The following is a 14,742-nucleotide window of genomic DNA, read 5'->3' on the forward strand; positions in this document are numbered from 1 at the left end:
AAAATTGCTAAGATCAGCAACGAGATGGTGTGTTGCTCTAGTGTCAAGATGTCATTCATTATCGAAAACTTGATGGGGTCTAGTAGAGCTTGGGAAAAAGACTGAGAAGTGTTGTCATTTTGGTAGGAGAGATCAAAATAATTGAAGTATTTTAAGGCTATATCGCCAAACTTTCCACAAACCTGACATGTGGGACAAGAGCTTCCAACGATTGAGTTGGAGAGGAACCTTGTCCTTTACAAGAATTATTCCCCTTGGAACGATGTCTGGAACTAGCAGAACATTGGCCACGTCCCCTGTTGGAGTATTTCCAAGAGGCTAAGTTGGATGAAGAGTTTTTCAAATTGAAAGAGTGATGTTGGTGGTCCAAATGCATTTCATGAGAAAGGGGATGGCTATAAAGCTTTTCAAAACTCATAGGATCAATGTAGATGGTGAAAAATGTCACAAAAGGGTCATAATCTAAATCCAAACCAACAAAAATGAAGGAGGTAACTTCATCATCCATCTAAGGATGTCCGGTGGCAGCAATGGGTGTCACAGAGTCATTTCACACGCCAAAAATAATATAGAATGTATAAATTTCGTTTCCTCAAATTTGCCAATTGAGTATGGTTATGAATAGATATGCACACGAGAATGAGTGTTGTTCATTCTCTCAAAGGCAAGCCACCTTGTGAGAAGTGGTATACCCAATTATTTGGGCAAGAGTTCCTTCTATCAAGGAATACATGAGTATGTTGATCAAGATTTGATCATGCTTGAGCCAATACAAGTAAGCTAGTTGTGGTAGTCATTTGTGTTGAGTCTGGGAGAGGGGGATGGAGTTGAACCATCAAGATATCTAAAAACTTCCTAGCCATGTAAAAAGGGAACTATTTGTGCTTTCCAAAAGATGAAAGTTTCCTTGTCAAGTTTCATACTAATTGATTGTGGGATGTTGATTAAGGGAGAGATGGAGGGTAGCTTGAGATGCAGAAGAATTAGAGTTAACAAAGGAAGACATGATGACATTTGTAACAGCCCGCTAGAAATTTAATTGTGAAATTTCTATTAACTTTAGGAATCTCGTGAAAAACCCATAAGTTTTCACGAATCCATTAATCGTATAGGTTTTTGTCTAACTACATAGTTAGTGTTATTATTTACTATGGTATCAGAAGTGTATTTTTTATTATTGGAGATAGTTAGAAGTGTCAAAATGTATTATGGTTTGTGCCATTAGACTCGGAGGGTTATTTAAAGTCTTATGGCGCAATAACATTTTTTTATATTTTCGGACAAAACGTCTGTTCAAAACTGTAGATATTATTGGATAAAAAGAAATATCTTGAGGTAATTTTCGTGAATATTATTGGGTAAAAATATTTTGAGTTGATTTTTATAGATATTATTAGATAAAAATATCTTAAGTTGATTTTTGTAGATATTATTGGATAGAATATTATGAGATAATCTTTTATAGATATTTTGTGTGACGCCCCCAAATTCCTTTTGGGATAGGACGGACATTTGAAGTGTCGAGACATGCAACACAAGGTTACCTGCCCCCGTTCATGACATATAAGATGCAATAATCCTAACATGCATCTAACATTATGCAATATTCGCAGCGGATAATTTTTTTCTTTAGCAATACTATGCACCAAACTGAAAATATCCCAATACTTAAAACATACTTCATACATAAAGATTCATTGAATAACTAAGATCACAGCACTAATCCAAAATAGTTATGATCCAATAGTACTGGAGATGCAACTCCATCGTACAAGTAGTAATTTAACTACTATATTAACATTAACGACGCACTGTCGTTCAGTCGACTGTGTCTAGTTGGTCAGCTCCTGATCCTCCTTCAGGTCCTGTAACAAGATCTACCATTCGGGGGGAATGGTAATTGGGACTACCACAGTGAGATTTGATTACAAATCTCAGCAAGTTAACAAAAAACTTCCATACAGACTAATAATGCATGTATGACAGTAAAAGCATAAATGCATAATCAAATTCATAAGTAATTAAAGCATAACTTGACATACAACATAGCATAATTGACATAACTTAAATTGAAACATGAACTGAACTTGACTTACAACTTGACTTAGCATGAACTTGCTCTGAAACTTGAATTAACATGAAAAATACATACTCCACAGTTGTTGTGGCCCCATGTATTCTACACAAACTTGACTTAACATGAAAAATACATACTCCACAGTTGTTGTGGCCCCATGTATTCTATACAAACTTGACTTAACATGAAAAATACATACTCCACAGTTGTTGTGGCCTCATGTATTCTATGTGTAAATACATACTCCACAGTTGTTGTGGCCCCATGCATTCTACACATCACAATGCAGTTAAATACATACTCCACAGTTGTTGTGGCCCCATGTATTCTACATAAACTTGACTTAACATGAAAAATACATACTCCACAGTTGTTGTGGCCCCATGTATTCTATGTGTAAATACATACTCCACAGTTGTTGTGGCCCCATGTATTCTATACATCACTATGCAGTTAAATACATACTCCACAGTTGTTGTGGCTCCATGTATTCTACATAAACTGAATATACTCAAGATGAAACGTGACTGGAATATGAAAGGACTGAAGCCCTGACGTAACATAACGTGACTTGAACATAATTTGAAATACATAACCAACTTGAGATAGTAACATTTCGTAACATGGCATAACATATAACAAACAACATATTTAGCATGACATATTTGTAATGTATAGTAATATATGACAGAATATATTGTGTAACAGATAAAAATTGATGACAGAATAAATTCTGTATAATAGACAATTACATGATAATTTGGTATGGCATGACATATATGATAACATACATACATACACTGTAATTCTTTTACTTAGCACACATACACAGTAGACTGCTAGTAAGTTAAAAGCTAACTTACCTTGATCTCCGCGTTTCTTATAAAACCTCAAGCGCGATCACGAGCAACTGTAATTAGTGATTCTAAAAATTAGTACTAAATCACTAATAAATTGAATATGGAAAATACTAACTTAAATAGTAAAATTTCCATTTTACTCTTTACATGTGGGAAAATAACCGTTTAACCCATAACTTAAGGATTTTGCATACTAACTCCAAAAGTTTCCAAAATTTACATTCCTCATGTAAATTTTGTCCTAAACTTAAATATCAACTCAGAAAAATTAAAAACTAATCACAACTATTAAAACTCCATAGAGTCGAAATTCTCATGTGCTATTTCTATTGATTTTTGTTTCCAACTTGTTTTGATCAGCCTTTTGATCTATGACTTATAAATATGTGATCTTCAAACCAAACCATCACATGGTTTAAAAAGATGTCCTAAAACATATATAAGCTTCTAATTCAAGATCACATGGTTAAAATTAATCCAAACATAAATTTAGCCAAGAACATCCACACTTTAGCTTATTTGAATATCTCTTTGTATAAAATTTCATATCTTTGAAACTAACATCAAATATCTTTAAAATAATAATATAACATGTATATAAGATGCTTAGAATCCTCCAATAAAATTATCAAAGTCATTGGAATAGATTTAGACCACCAAAGAGTTAAACTTTCTCAAAACAGAAACTGTTTTTCTTCTTTCAGTTTCTAAGTTTCTAAATCTAAGAAAATCTTTCATCAAAACTTTTAATCATGCAAAACTCCTCAACCAATAGTCATATATACATGTTAACAATACTCCATAAAAATTTTGGACCAATATCTATCCATTAGCTTGGTCAAAAACTCCAAACTATAACATATTCTCCAGTTTATCTCCCAGAATGACCTTTCTATAGTTTACATAATATTTGACTGACCAAATGATCTTCAAATGGGGCAAATAAGATATCCATGTAAACTAGACTCAAAAAGGAACAACTTATATGAAGGAGACTTTATGATAAAATACTTACAAAAGCTTCAAAATGGACGTGCAAAAGAACTCCTAAAAGCTGTCCGAGAGAAAGTGTTTGATATTCTTTTAAAGGAATGTGTAAATGAAGATAAGTTCGTGGGTGATGGCTGGAGATGCTTATGGATGAGATAAGGGAGATGATAAGGCTGGAGTTGAGAGTTGAGTGTGGTTTTCTCCTACCCAAAATATCTATAAAAGATTATCTCAAAATATTCTATCCAATAATATCTATAAAAATTCAGCTCAATATATTTTCCAAATGTGGAGTAGACTTGGAAGAGTAAGGTGACTAAAATCTTTCCATGTGTATTTTAAATCTCTATTCTTAAGATATTTTTCAAATGTGTATTTTGCTTAGGTGTCATGATCTCACACCTTGATTTCCTTCACAATTCCATCTAATGGTTTCTCTTTGTGCCAAGTATCTAATACTATTCATTATGTGTGGTTAAGATCTTGCCAAGTGTCCAAATAAAATATCGCTAACCTAATTTGGACATTTCACATTGTGATTTTGAAAACACTGCGCTTAGTACATTTACCAAGGTTACTATTCACTCCAAAAATAAACGTAATAAGCTTAGTACTGAAAAATCCTAAATATTCAATTAAGCCTAGTGGTGTAGACTATAATGTATTCTGACACTTCTAACTATCTCAAATAATTAAAATTGCATTTCTGGCACCATAGTGAGTGATAACACTAACTATGTTGACAGGCTAAAACCTATGTGATTAGTCGATTCGTGTAAACTTACGGAGTTTTCACGAGGTTCTTAAAGTCAAAAGAAATTCCACAATTGAATTTCTAGCGGGCTGTTACATTTTGGGTAAGAGAAAACCACACTTAACTCTCAACTCCAGCCTTATCACCTCCCTTATCTCATCCATAAATGTGTCCAGCCAGAACCCATGAACTTATCTTCAATTACTCCTTCTAATAAAAGATTATCAAACACTCTCTCTCGGACAGATTTTAGGAGATCTTTTGCATGCCCATTTCGAAGCTGTTGTAAGTATTTTATCATAAAGTCTCCTTCATATAAGTTGTTCCTTTTTGAGTCTAGTTTATATGAATATCTTATTTGCCCCATTTGAAGATCATTTGGTCAGTCAAATATTGTGTAAACTATAGAAAGGTCATTCTAGGAGATAAAGTGGAGAATATGTTATAGTTTGGAGTTTTTGACCAAGCTAATGGATAGATATTGGTCTGAAATTTTTATGGAGTATTGTTAACATGTATATGTGACTATTGTTTGAGGATTTTTGCATGATTAAAGGTTTTGATGAAAGATGTTCTTAGATTTAGAAACTTAGAAACTGGAAGAGGAAAAACAGTTTCTGTTTTGAGAAAGTTTAACTCTTTGGTGGTCTAAACCTATTCTAATGACTTTGATAATTTTATTGGAGGATCCTAAACATCTTATATACATGTTATATTATTATTTTGAAGATATTTGATATTAGTTTCAAAGATATGAAATTTTATGCAAAGAGATATTCAAATAAGTCAAAGTGTGGATATTCTTGGCTAAATTTATGTTTTGGTTAATTTCTAACCATATGATCTTGAATTAGAAGCTTATATATGTTTTAGGACATCTTTTTAAACCATGTGATGGTTTGGTTTGAAGATCATATATTTATAAGTCATAGATCAAGAGATTTATCAAAACTAGTTGAGGGAAAAGTTTATGTTTTTGGACTAACTGTAAAACCAAAAACTCCAAATGTTAATTTTGTGATTTTGGTGACTTTAATTTGATGATTTAAAGCATGGTTGATGTTAGGATGATATTATGAATATGTTAGAAGTAAGATTTGATTTTTTGAAATTCTTGGAGATGTTTTGATTTAAGGTCAAAACTTGTGATTCAAGTGCTTGGATCTTTTTACAAAAAAATTTGGTGTTGATTATTAGATTTTTCTAAATTGATGTTTTAAGTATGGTTTTGAACTTAGGATTGGAAGATGTTTGTTGCAAAATTTTGGTTTAAGCATGAGTTTTGAAGTTGGAAGGAATTGCAACAAAAATAAAGGGAAATGGCCTATGGATGTTTCGACCATAGTGTGTTCTTCATAGTTGTGTTTTGTTTTAAATTTTTCTGAGTTGATATTTAAGTTTAGGACAAGATTTACATGAGGAATGTAAATTTTGGAAATTTTTGGAGTTAGTATGCAAAATCCTTAAGTTATGGGTAAAATGGTCATTTTCCCACATGTAGAGAGTAAAATGAAAATTTTACTCTTTAAGTTAGTATTTTCCATATTTCAAATTATTAGTGATTTAGTTCTAACTTTTAGAATTACTAATTACAGTTCCTCGTGATCGCACTTGAAGTTTTATAAGAAACGCGGAGATCGAGGTAAGTTAGCTTTTAACTTACTAGCAGTCTACTGTGTATGTGTGCTAAGTAAAAGAATTACAGTGTATGTATGTATGTTATCATATATGTCATGCCATGCCAAGTTATCAGGTAATTGTCTATTATACAGAATTTATTCTGTCATCAATTTTTATCTGTTACACAATATATTCTGTCATGTATTACTATACATTACAAATATGTCATGCTAAATATGTTGTTTGTTATATGTTATGCCATGTTACGAAATGTTACTATCTCAAGTTGGTTATGTATTTCAAATTATGTTCAAGTCACGTTATGTTACGTCAGGGCTTCAGTCCTTTCATATTCCAGTCACGTTTCATCTTGAGTATATTCAGTTTATGTAGAATACATGGGGCCACAACAACTGTGGAGTATGTATTTAACTGCATAGTGATGTATAGAATACATGGGACCACAACAACTGTGGAGTATGTATTTACACATAGAATACATGGGGCCATAACAACTGTGGAGTATGTATTTTTAATGTTAAGTCAAGTTTGTGTAGAATACATGGGGTCATAACAACTGTGGAGTATGTATTTACACGTAGAATACATGGGGCCACAACAACTGTGGAGTATGTATTTTTCATGTTAATTCAAGTTTCAGAGCAAGTTCATGCTAAGTCAAGTTTCAGATCAAGTTCATGTCAAGTCAAGTTCAGTTCATGATTCAATTTAAGCTATGTCAATTATGCTATGTTGTACGCTAAGTTATGCTTTAATTACTTATAAATTTGATTATGCATTTATGCTTTTACTGTCATACATGCATCATTAGTCTGTATGGAAGTTTTTTGTTAACTTGCTGAGATTTGTAATCAAATCTCACTGTGGTAGTCCCAACTACCATTCCCCCCGAATGGTAGATCTTGTTACAGGACCTGAAGGAGGATCAGGAGCTGACCAACTAGACACAGTCGACTGAACGACGGTGCGTCGTTAATGTTAATATAGTAGTTAAATTACTACTTGTACGATGGAGTTGTATCTCCAGTACTTTTGGATCATAACTATTTTGGAATAGTGTTGTGATCTTAGTTATTCAATGGATCTTTATGTATGAAGTATGTTTTAAGTATTGTGATATTTTCAGTTTGGTGCATAGTATTGCTAAAGAAAAAAATTATCCGCTGCGAATATTGCATAATGTTAGATGCATGTTAGGATTATTGCATCTTATATGTCATGAACGGGGGCAGGTAACCTTGTGTTGCATGTCTCGACGCTTCAAATGTCCGTCCGATCCCAAACGGAATTTGGGGGCGTCACAACATTAGTTTGATTGGTCTTTGATACTATAAGTGATTTGAGAAGAATAACTTTTCTTATTGATTGTATGTGAATATACACATCTATATAAAGAGTTTACATGAGTACAATAATAGTTGTTTGAATATTTGAATTATACAAGTGATAAGTGATAAGTGTTATCTCTTTAACTGATTAGATAAACTTAATCTTAAATTATTTTTGAGGTTGTTGCCGAGAATCCAGGATAAGGTTTATCTTCAATAATCTTCACCAGTGGTGAACCCTTTCTTGACAAGCATTTCAATAGTAAGACTGTTATTATATATGCCCTCATTCAAGTGTCTCCAATATTCCTTTTCTCAGAAATTTCAAAAGAAAAAAATATGTTTACTTATTAGTTTATATAGGTAGTCCCTATGTTGGTGCCACAAGTGAACCGATATGCCTTACCACTCATTGCCAGTACAATACTTCAGTTTCAACCATCTCTTCTTATAAAGAGATTTACTCTTTTTAATTTTTTCATAGCTTTGGTTTTATCTCACTTTTCTTCACTTTTTGCTTCAAAGCTACACCTCTTAGGGTGTCCTCATGCATCATGAGCTTCATATTCACCCTTTTAATTCCCTCTGCCATCTCTCTACCATTTTGCAGCCCTCTCATCAAGCACAACATGTCACCTTGTTCAACCAACACCTTGATAGATCTTGCTTGTTCTCCATCAGTAGCATGAAACTTTGCTCTTAAGAAACTCAAAGGCACCCATGTGATGGCCAAGACTACAATAATATTTAGGTGTCTTGGGATGGAAAAATGTGAGGGGCCCATTTAATGCGAAAGGGGACATACCATTCTTGGAGTTAAAGGAAAGGAAAAGATGAGGAACACTCCAATGGTCTAATGAATCAGCAACGGGATACCAAAGTTTCCAACATTTGGAAGAGCAAGCACCATGTGAAAGGCTCTATGACATATCTTAGAGCGAGGTGGAGATGAGTGTCTTAACCATGGTAGGCAAACTAGAAAAATCTCCTACTATGAGGACAAGAACTAGGAGTTGAAAAGGTGAGCTCGGGCAAGATACGAGCTACCCGCCCAAGGCGAGATATGATTACTCACCCAATACGAGCAATAGTCAATGACTGACCCAAACCAGACATGGGAACTTTTCTACACAAAAGGGTTCAGAAAAGTGGTAGTATCATACACAGAATCCAACTCTCCATCTGAAAGGTCACATCTAGAGTGGTGCTGTAATGAAAAGTGAAGGCACGGCAATTCGTGTCGTTGAGACTCAAAAGTATGGCCCGAAGCCACAAGGAGAACCCTCATTCAAGGAATGATTGAGGAGTTTGCCAGACCGTAGGAGTGTGCAGACCATACCTTGGTCACCTATCTCTATCATCCAGTATTATGACAAGACAAGGATGATGGACTTTTATCTAAGCAAACATGGAGTCAGAGATACATATAAAATGACATCTTACTGTCTCATTCTATTTAAACAACCTAGACATAAGACAAGATTTCACTTTTGAGACTTTATCCTCTAAGGAGCTTGAGGAGACAACTGCTATGGAAAGCAAGGAGCAGAGAGGCAATGAGAGCTTCTGACATAGGAAGGTAGGTTAGCTTCTTCACAGTACTGGGTAATGTAGGATGAATGTTGTATGTAAGAGGTATTGCATTATTTCTATAACTTCTCCCTTATTCTATGAGGATGAATAAATATTTCAAGTATTATGTTTCTAGCTATATTTACTTGTTGATTTCAATATTTTAAGTGTTTTCAATGTTTTAATAATTTTCAATATCTGACGCTAAGACCTTGTGCTGGAACCCTGGATATTGGTGTGTGTGTGTGTGCGCGCGCGCGTGCGTGAGTAGTCAATAGCATGAGTCTTTATTTATGGTATGGGACAGAGAATTCCACTTGACCATTCTACGAAGCATTACCATGTATATTACACGATAAAAAGAATGCCTCGTGGGGAGTGGGATGGAATGAAGTTGTATTTTGCCTCACCTAATAGCCGGGGTGTCAGATCCCGCATATCACGTGCTAGTGCCTTTGAGTTAGTTGGCTTGGTAGAGCAGCAACTCTGATGCAACAAGTCTCTATGTGTGTGGCAAATGAATGCCTATGAGCAAATATCTATGTAAAAAGTACATATGTGGTGGAAGAATGTTATTTGCAGAAATAGGCCAAATATAGGTTTTCTACTTATATGGAGATGCATTACTCCTCGCTATAATATTACTAATATGTTTTTATCTATTTTGTATAAAGAGAGGGCAACATCCTGAGAGGGTGATTCCTCCCCAAGTTTTGAGGATACACATATCTGTAAGAGTGAGGGTGATTCATCTTAGCGTATATACACGATCTTCTAGTATTTACAAGAAAAGTTTTCATAACATTTTTGGTAGCATTATCTCTCATTAGGGTTGATGTGGGCCCAATGTTGCTAAGCTTGGACGAAGTTGTGTAAGCCCCCAGCTAGTTCGATACGGCTATATAGAGTCCATGCGCATGGCCATGGTGGTATACAATAGATGAATGCAGGGAAAATAGAAAGAGATATACACACGTATTTACGTGGTTCAACACTAGACCTTCATTCACGAGGGTTGGAGAGGGGAGAATCCACTATATAATTTTTATTTACAGTCTCTTGGGGTCTCTCATCCTCACTATACAGCAGATTTACAGATCACTCTACTGATTTGGACACTATCACTGAATGCCAAGTTTGGAGGTTGGAAAAGCCATCTCATGAAGCCTTTTAGAAGTCTGGCCAAACATCCCTTGAAAAGTTCCCTGTTGATTCCAGATAAGTCCCCCGCAAAAGTAGTCTATTCCTTCCCTTTTTATCTCTTCCTCTCCCCATCTTTATGTCACATCAACTCACCTTACATCCTTTCCTCTATCCCCTGCCTTCTTGACATTACTTTCTCCCCTCCATTTCCTTTCCTTTTCCCGTACTCTTTCATTTCGTCATATTTCATCCTCTAGTGAAGCCCCCTTGGTGGACTTGGGCTTTGAAGGCCCTCATGGGCCTAGGATAAAAATAACCTCTAATAGATGTCTGCGATTTTTAAGGGTAATTTTGCTAAAAAGCTTACCTTGAGAATCTTCAAGAATAAAATATGCATTTGACTTGATTTGTCCTAGTCCATAGAGAAATGAATTCTGGTAACTAGCTCTCATCTGTCCATTCCTAGCACTAAGCAGTGAAGGTTTCTGAGTTGAGATAAGCGGGATAAGGGTCGATTGTGCAAAGCGAGGTAAGCAAGAGACAGTTGAGTAGTGCATTGAGGCAAAACCTACTCTGAATCGTTAGATGTGACTGAGCAGCACGTAAGCTGAGCTCTCCCAAATAATTTAACGGAGGACGAGTAACGCGTAAGCCTAGCTCTCTTGAATGTGCTGGCAGGGAACGAGCGGCGCGTAAGCCTGGCTCTCCCAAGTGCGCTGGCAGGGGATGAGCAGCGCGTAAGCCTATCTCTCCCAAATGAGAGGGCAAGGGACGAGAGACACATGAGCCTAGCTCTCCCAAATACTCTGGCGGAGGCTGCTTGGAAAGATCGTGCACACCCCGATGACCCTCACGCTTAGCAAGAGGGGCTGAGGGACGTATAAGCCTAGCCATCCCAAATGCAGTGACGGAGGACAAGCCGCACGTAAGCCTAGCTCTCTTGAATGCACTGGTGCCATGATGACCCTTGCGCTAGGCAAGAGGGGGCTAAGCGGCGTATAAGCTGGGCTCACTCAGATGCTCTAACGGGGGTCATGCGGAAAGATCATGCATGCCCTGATGACCCTCGCACTTGGAGAGAGGGAGCCGAGTGGCGTATAAGCTGGGCTCACCCAGATGCTTTGACGGGGGCCATGAGGAAAGATCATACGTGCCCTGATGACCCTCATACTTGGCGAGAGAGGTTCAAGCACCATATAAGCCTGGCTCACCCAAATACTCTGATGAAGGCCATGCGGAAAGTTCGCGTGCACCCCAATGACTCTCGAGCACGGTGAGAGGGGGCTGAGCGGTGTATAAGCTAGGCTCGCGCAGATGCGCTAATGGGGGTGGGGCAGAAAGATCAAGTGCACCCTAATGACCCTCGTACTTGACGAGAGGGGTTGGTCATCATCCCTTTGTCACGAGGGGATGGGGTCTCATTCGGACAGCCTCAAGGATAGACTCGTGCTCATTTGCGGGAGAGGTTGGGATGGCCGGGAGCCAATCCCACCTGTTGACCCATAGGTAGAGGGATTTCGTTCGAGCAGTTTGTAACTGGACCCACTCCCATCCGTTGACATTGCTGGAAAGTGAAGCTAGGACTAAGTCAATGTTGCATGCACTCCTCCTCATGACAGAACGGGGTAATGTTCGGGCAGCCTCAGGGTTGGACCTGCTCTCCTCCACAAGGGAAGCTGTCTTACTCGGGGTTAGTTTCGCCTGTTGACCCATATGGGGAGGAATTATGTTCGGGTAGTCCCTGATTGGACCCACTCCAGTTAGTCGACACTCATGACGAGGGTCAATCCATGAGTTGACTGTTGAGGACAAGCCGCTCTCCGCAGCAGGAGGGATCAAGTAGCCCTTTGGCATTACACACGTCCCTTTGGTCCCCAGAAGGTGGTAGGTTGAAAGTCCTAGGGGCCCCCCGCTCTTCACCGTGATGGGGATGGGGTAATTTTCAAGTTCCCTCAGGGCCAAACTCGCACTCCTTCACAAGGGTGGTCGGGATGGCCCGGAGGCGATCCTGCTTGTTGATCCATACGAGGAGGGACTCCCTTCGAGCAGTTTATTATTGGACTCACTTCCATCAATTGACCTTGCAGGGAAGGTCAATTAGGACCTAGCTGGTGCCAAGTCCACTCCTAGTCATGATGGAACAGGGTAATGTTCGGGTAGCCTCAAGGCCGGACCCACTCTCCTCCACAGGGAGGCAGTCTAACCCAGGGTTAGTTTCGCCTGTTGACCCATATGGGGAGGAAGTCTGTTCCGGCAGTCCCTGACTGGACCCGCTCCCATTAGTCGACGCTCATGACGAGGGTCAATCCATGCGTCAGCTGTTGAGGACAAGCCACTCTCTGCTACGGCAGGGATCGAGCAGCCCTTTGGCATTACACACGTCCCTTTGATGCCCCACGGGGAGGTAAGTCAAGGAAGGCTGAGGGGCCGTCTGCATCTCCCCCACGATGGGGATGGGATCCATTTCAGGCAGCCTCAAGGATAGACCTGCGCTCCTTTGTGGGGGAGGTCAGGATGGCTCGGAGTTGATCCTGCCTAATGACCTACCCGAGGAGGAGATCCATTCTGGCAGTTTGTGACTGGACCCGCTCCAGTCCATTAACATCGCGGGAAGGGTAATTCGCACAAGCATAGGAATCACATTCTCCTAAGTACAGTTCTGATTTGCCTCATTGATTTCTCGAATGAGATTTTGAGTAGGCTGTATAGCTGAGATTCTGCATCACAAGTAGAAACTATGTTAGCAAAAATAGAATCCACAAGTTTTGAGGAAAACAAACCAAAGTATTTTAGCCGTCGTAGTCGACTCTTTGCTTGACTGAAATTGAACGCTATATTGAATGTTGCTTTTTTCCTCCTTGCTTTGCTTTACTTCTCTGTTTATCTTCTATCCCTAACAGATGCTAGCAAGTCTTTACGGCGGTACCACTCACGCTGCCTGCGAGCCTTCATAAGAATCCCACTCGTGCCCAGCGAGCCTTCACTACCATCTTACTCATGCTGCTCGGGAGCCTTCATGAGAATCCCACTCACGCTACCCGCAAGCCTTCACTACCATCTCACTCGCACTGCTCGAGAGCCTTCACGATGGTATCACTCGAGCTCAACAAGCCTTCATTATGCTACTACTTGCACTGCCTGTGAGCCTTCACTACCAAAAAACTGGAAGGGCCTCAATTGTTCTTTCTTCTCAGCATGTGCCCCTCCTCCTCCCTCCTAGTCGGGGTAGCTCGTGTTTTGACGGGAGCCTGTCACGACTTCATGATTGGCGCATGCCTGCGAGTCTTTGGGTTGTTCCTGTACGATGGTCCATGAGCTTGTTATATTGCCTCCAGGCCTTTTCACAGTGATCTTTTCTTCTTCTTCTTCTTCTTCTCTTTTTTTTTTTTTGGCTACCCGAGAGCCTTCTCAGATGCTTGTTGTGTTGCCCGTTGTTTATCACCTTCATGGTGCAGTCCGCAGTTCACCCCTTTCACGGTCTCTTTTCCTTCACGGTTCTTTTCTTTCCCGATGCTTCACGGTTCACTTCTTCACGGTGTTTCACGGTTCACTTCTTTCACAGGGTGCTTCATAGGTCTTCACCACCTTCATGGATTCTCACGATGCATCTAATTCATACTGCCTCCTCGATTCGTCTTGCAAGTTCCACCACGACCCTTCATGGTTGCATATTGAGATCCTCCATGGTAGCCATTCGAGATCACTTACTTTCATGGTGATCTTCACCCAGGGGGGAGAGGGGTAGATAAAGCAGGTGGCCATCCTGTGGTCGCCGGCTTGCCCGCTACTCAATAGTGAGGCAGGGTCGTGAGATGCCGTGAGGTGCCGTGTGTATGGCTCAGGAGAGGAAAGGCCCATTTACTGTGTGGCCATAGAGAGAGGAGCTCTATCGGAGGCTGGTGGTCGAGGACATTGGTAGCAGCATCAGATGATGCCAGTGGATGGATGGGTGGTCGCCAATGTACTCTTGCTTCTCGCTATGTGTTTCTCGCATACCATTGGTGTGCTTCTGTGCCGCGCTCTGAGGTGGTCTTGGTGACCGACGGCTTCACCGATGGAGACAAATGATGCCGGTGGGTAGAATGATGGCTGCCGGCATCTTCCCCAGGCTGCCCGTTTATGGGCTGGCTTTTGTCCATGCGCAAAGGGTGGGGTGCACTGGTTAGGCCACTCACGACCTCTAGGGATGGGGGACCGCGTGGGTCCCTGCCAGAAACCGGCAACGATTGAGAGGGGACGGCCGGCGGGTCACCTGAGCTCGCGGCATGAAGCCGCTAGCTTCTCCCATAGTGTTGCGCCTTCGCCTGCCCTGCTGCCCATCGCAACCCAACTGCTGGGCACAGCCCTGGGGGAGGGGACCCCCCTTGCCAAATGGAA

General features: G+C 39.7%; 1 pseudogene; it reads right to left on the bottom strand.

Moving 5' to 3' along the window:
• Nucleotides 1-405: 405 nt before the first annotated feature.
• On the bottom strand, nucleotides 406-515 carry LOC122308647 (annotated as a pseudogene).
• Between the last annotated feature and the right edge of the window lie 14,227 nt (nucleotides 516-14,742).

The sequence above is a fragment of the Carya illinoinensis genome, chromosome 4 (assembly GCF_018687715.1).
Source record: "Carya illinoinensis cultivar Pawnee chromosome 4, C.illinoinensisPawnee_v1, whole genome shotgun sequence".
NCBI lineage: Eukaryota > Viridiplantae > Streptophyta > Magnoliopsida > Fagales > Juglandaceae > Carya > Carya illinoinensis.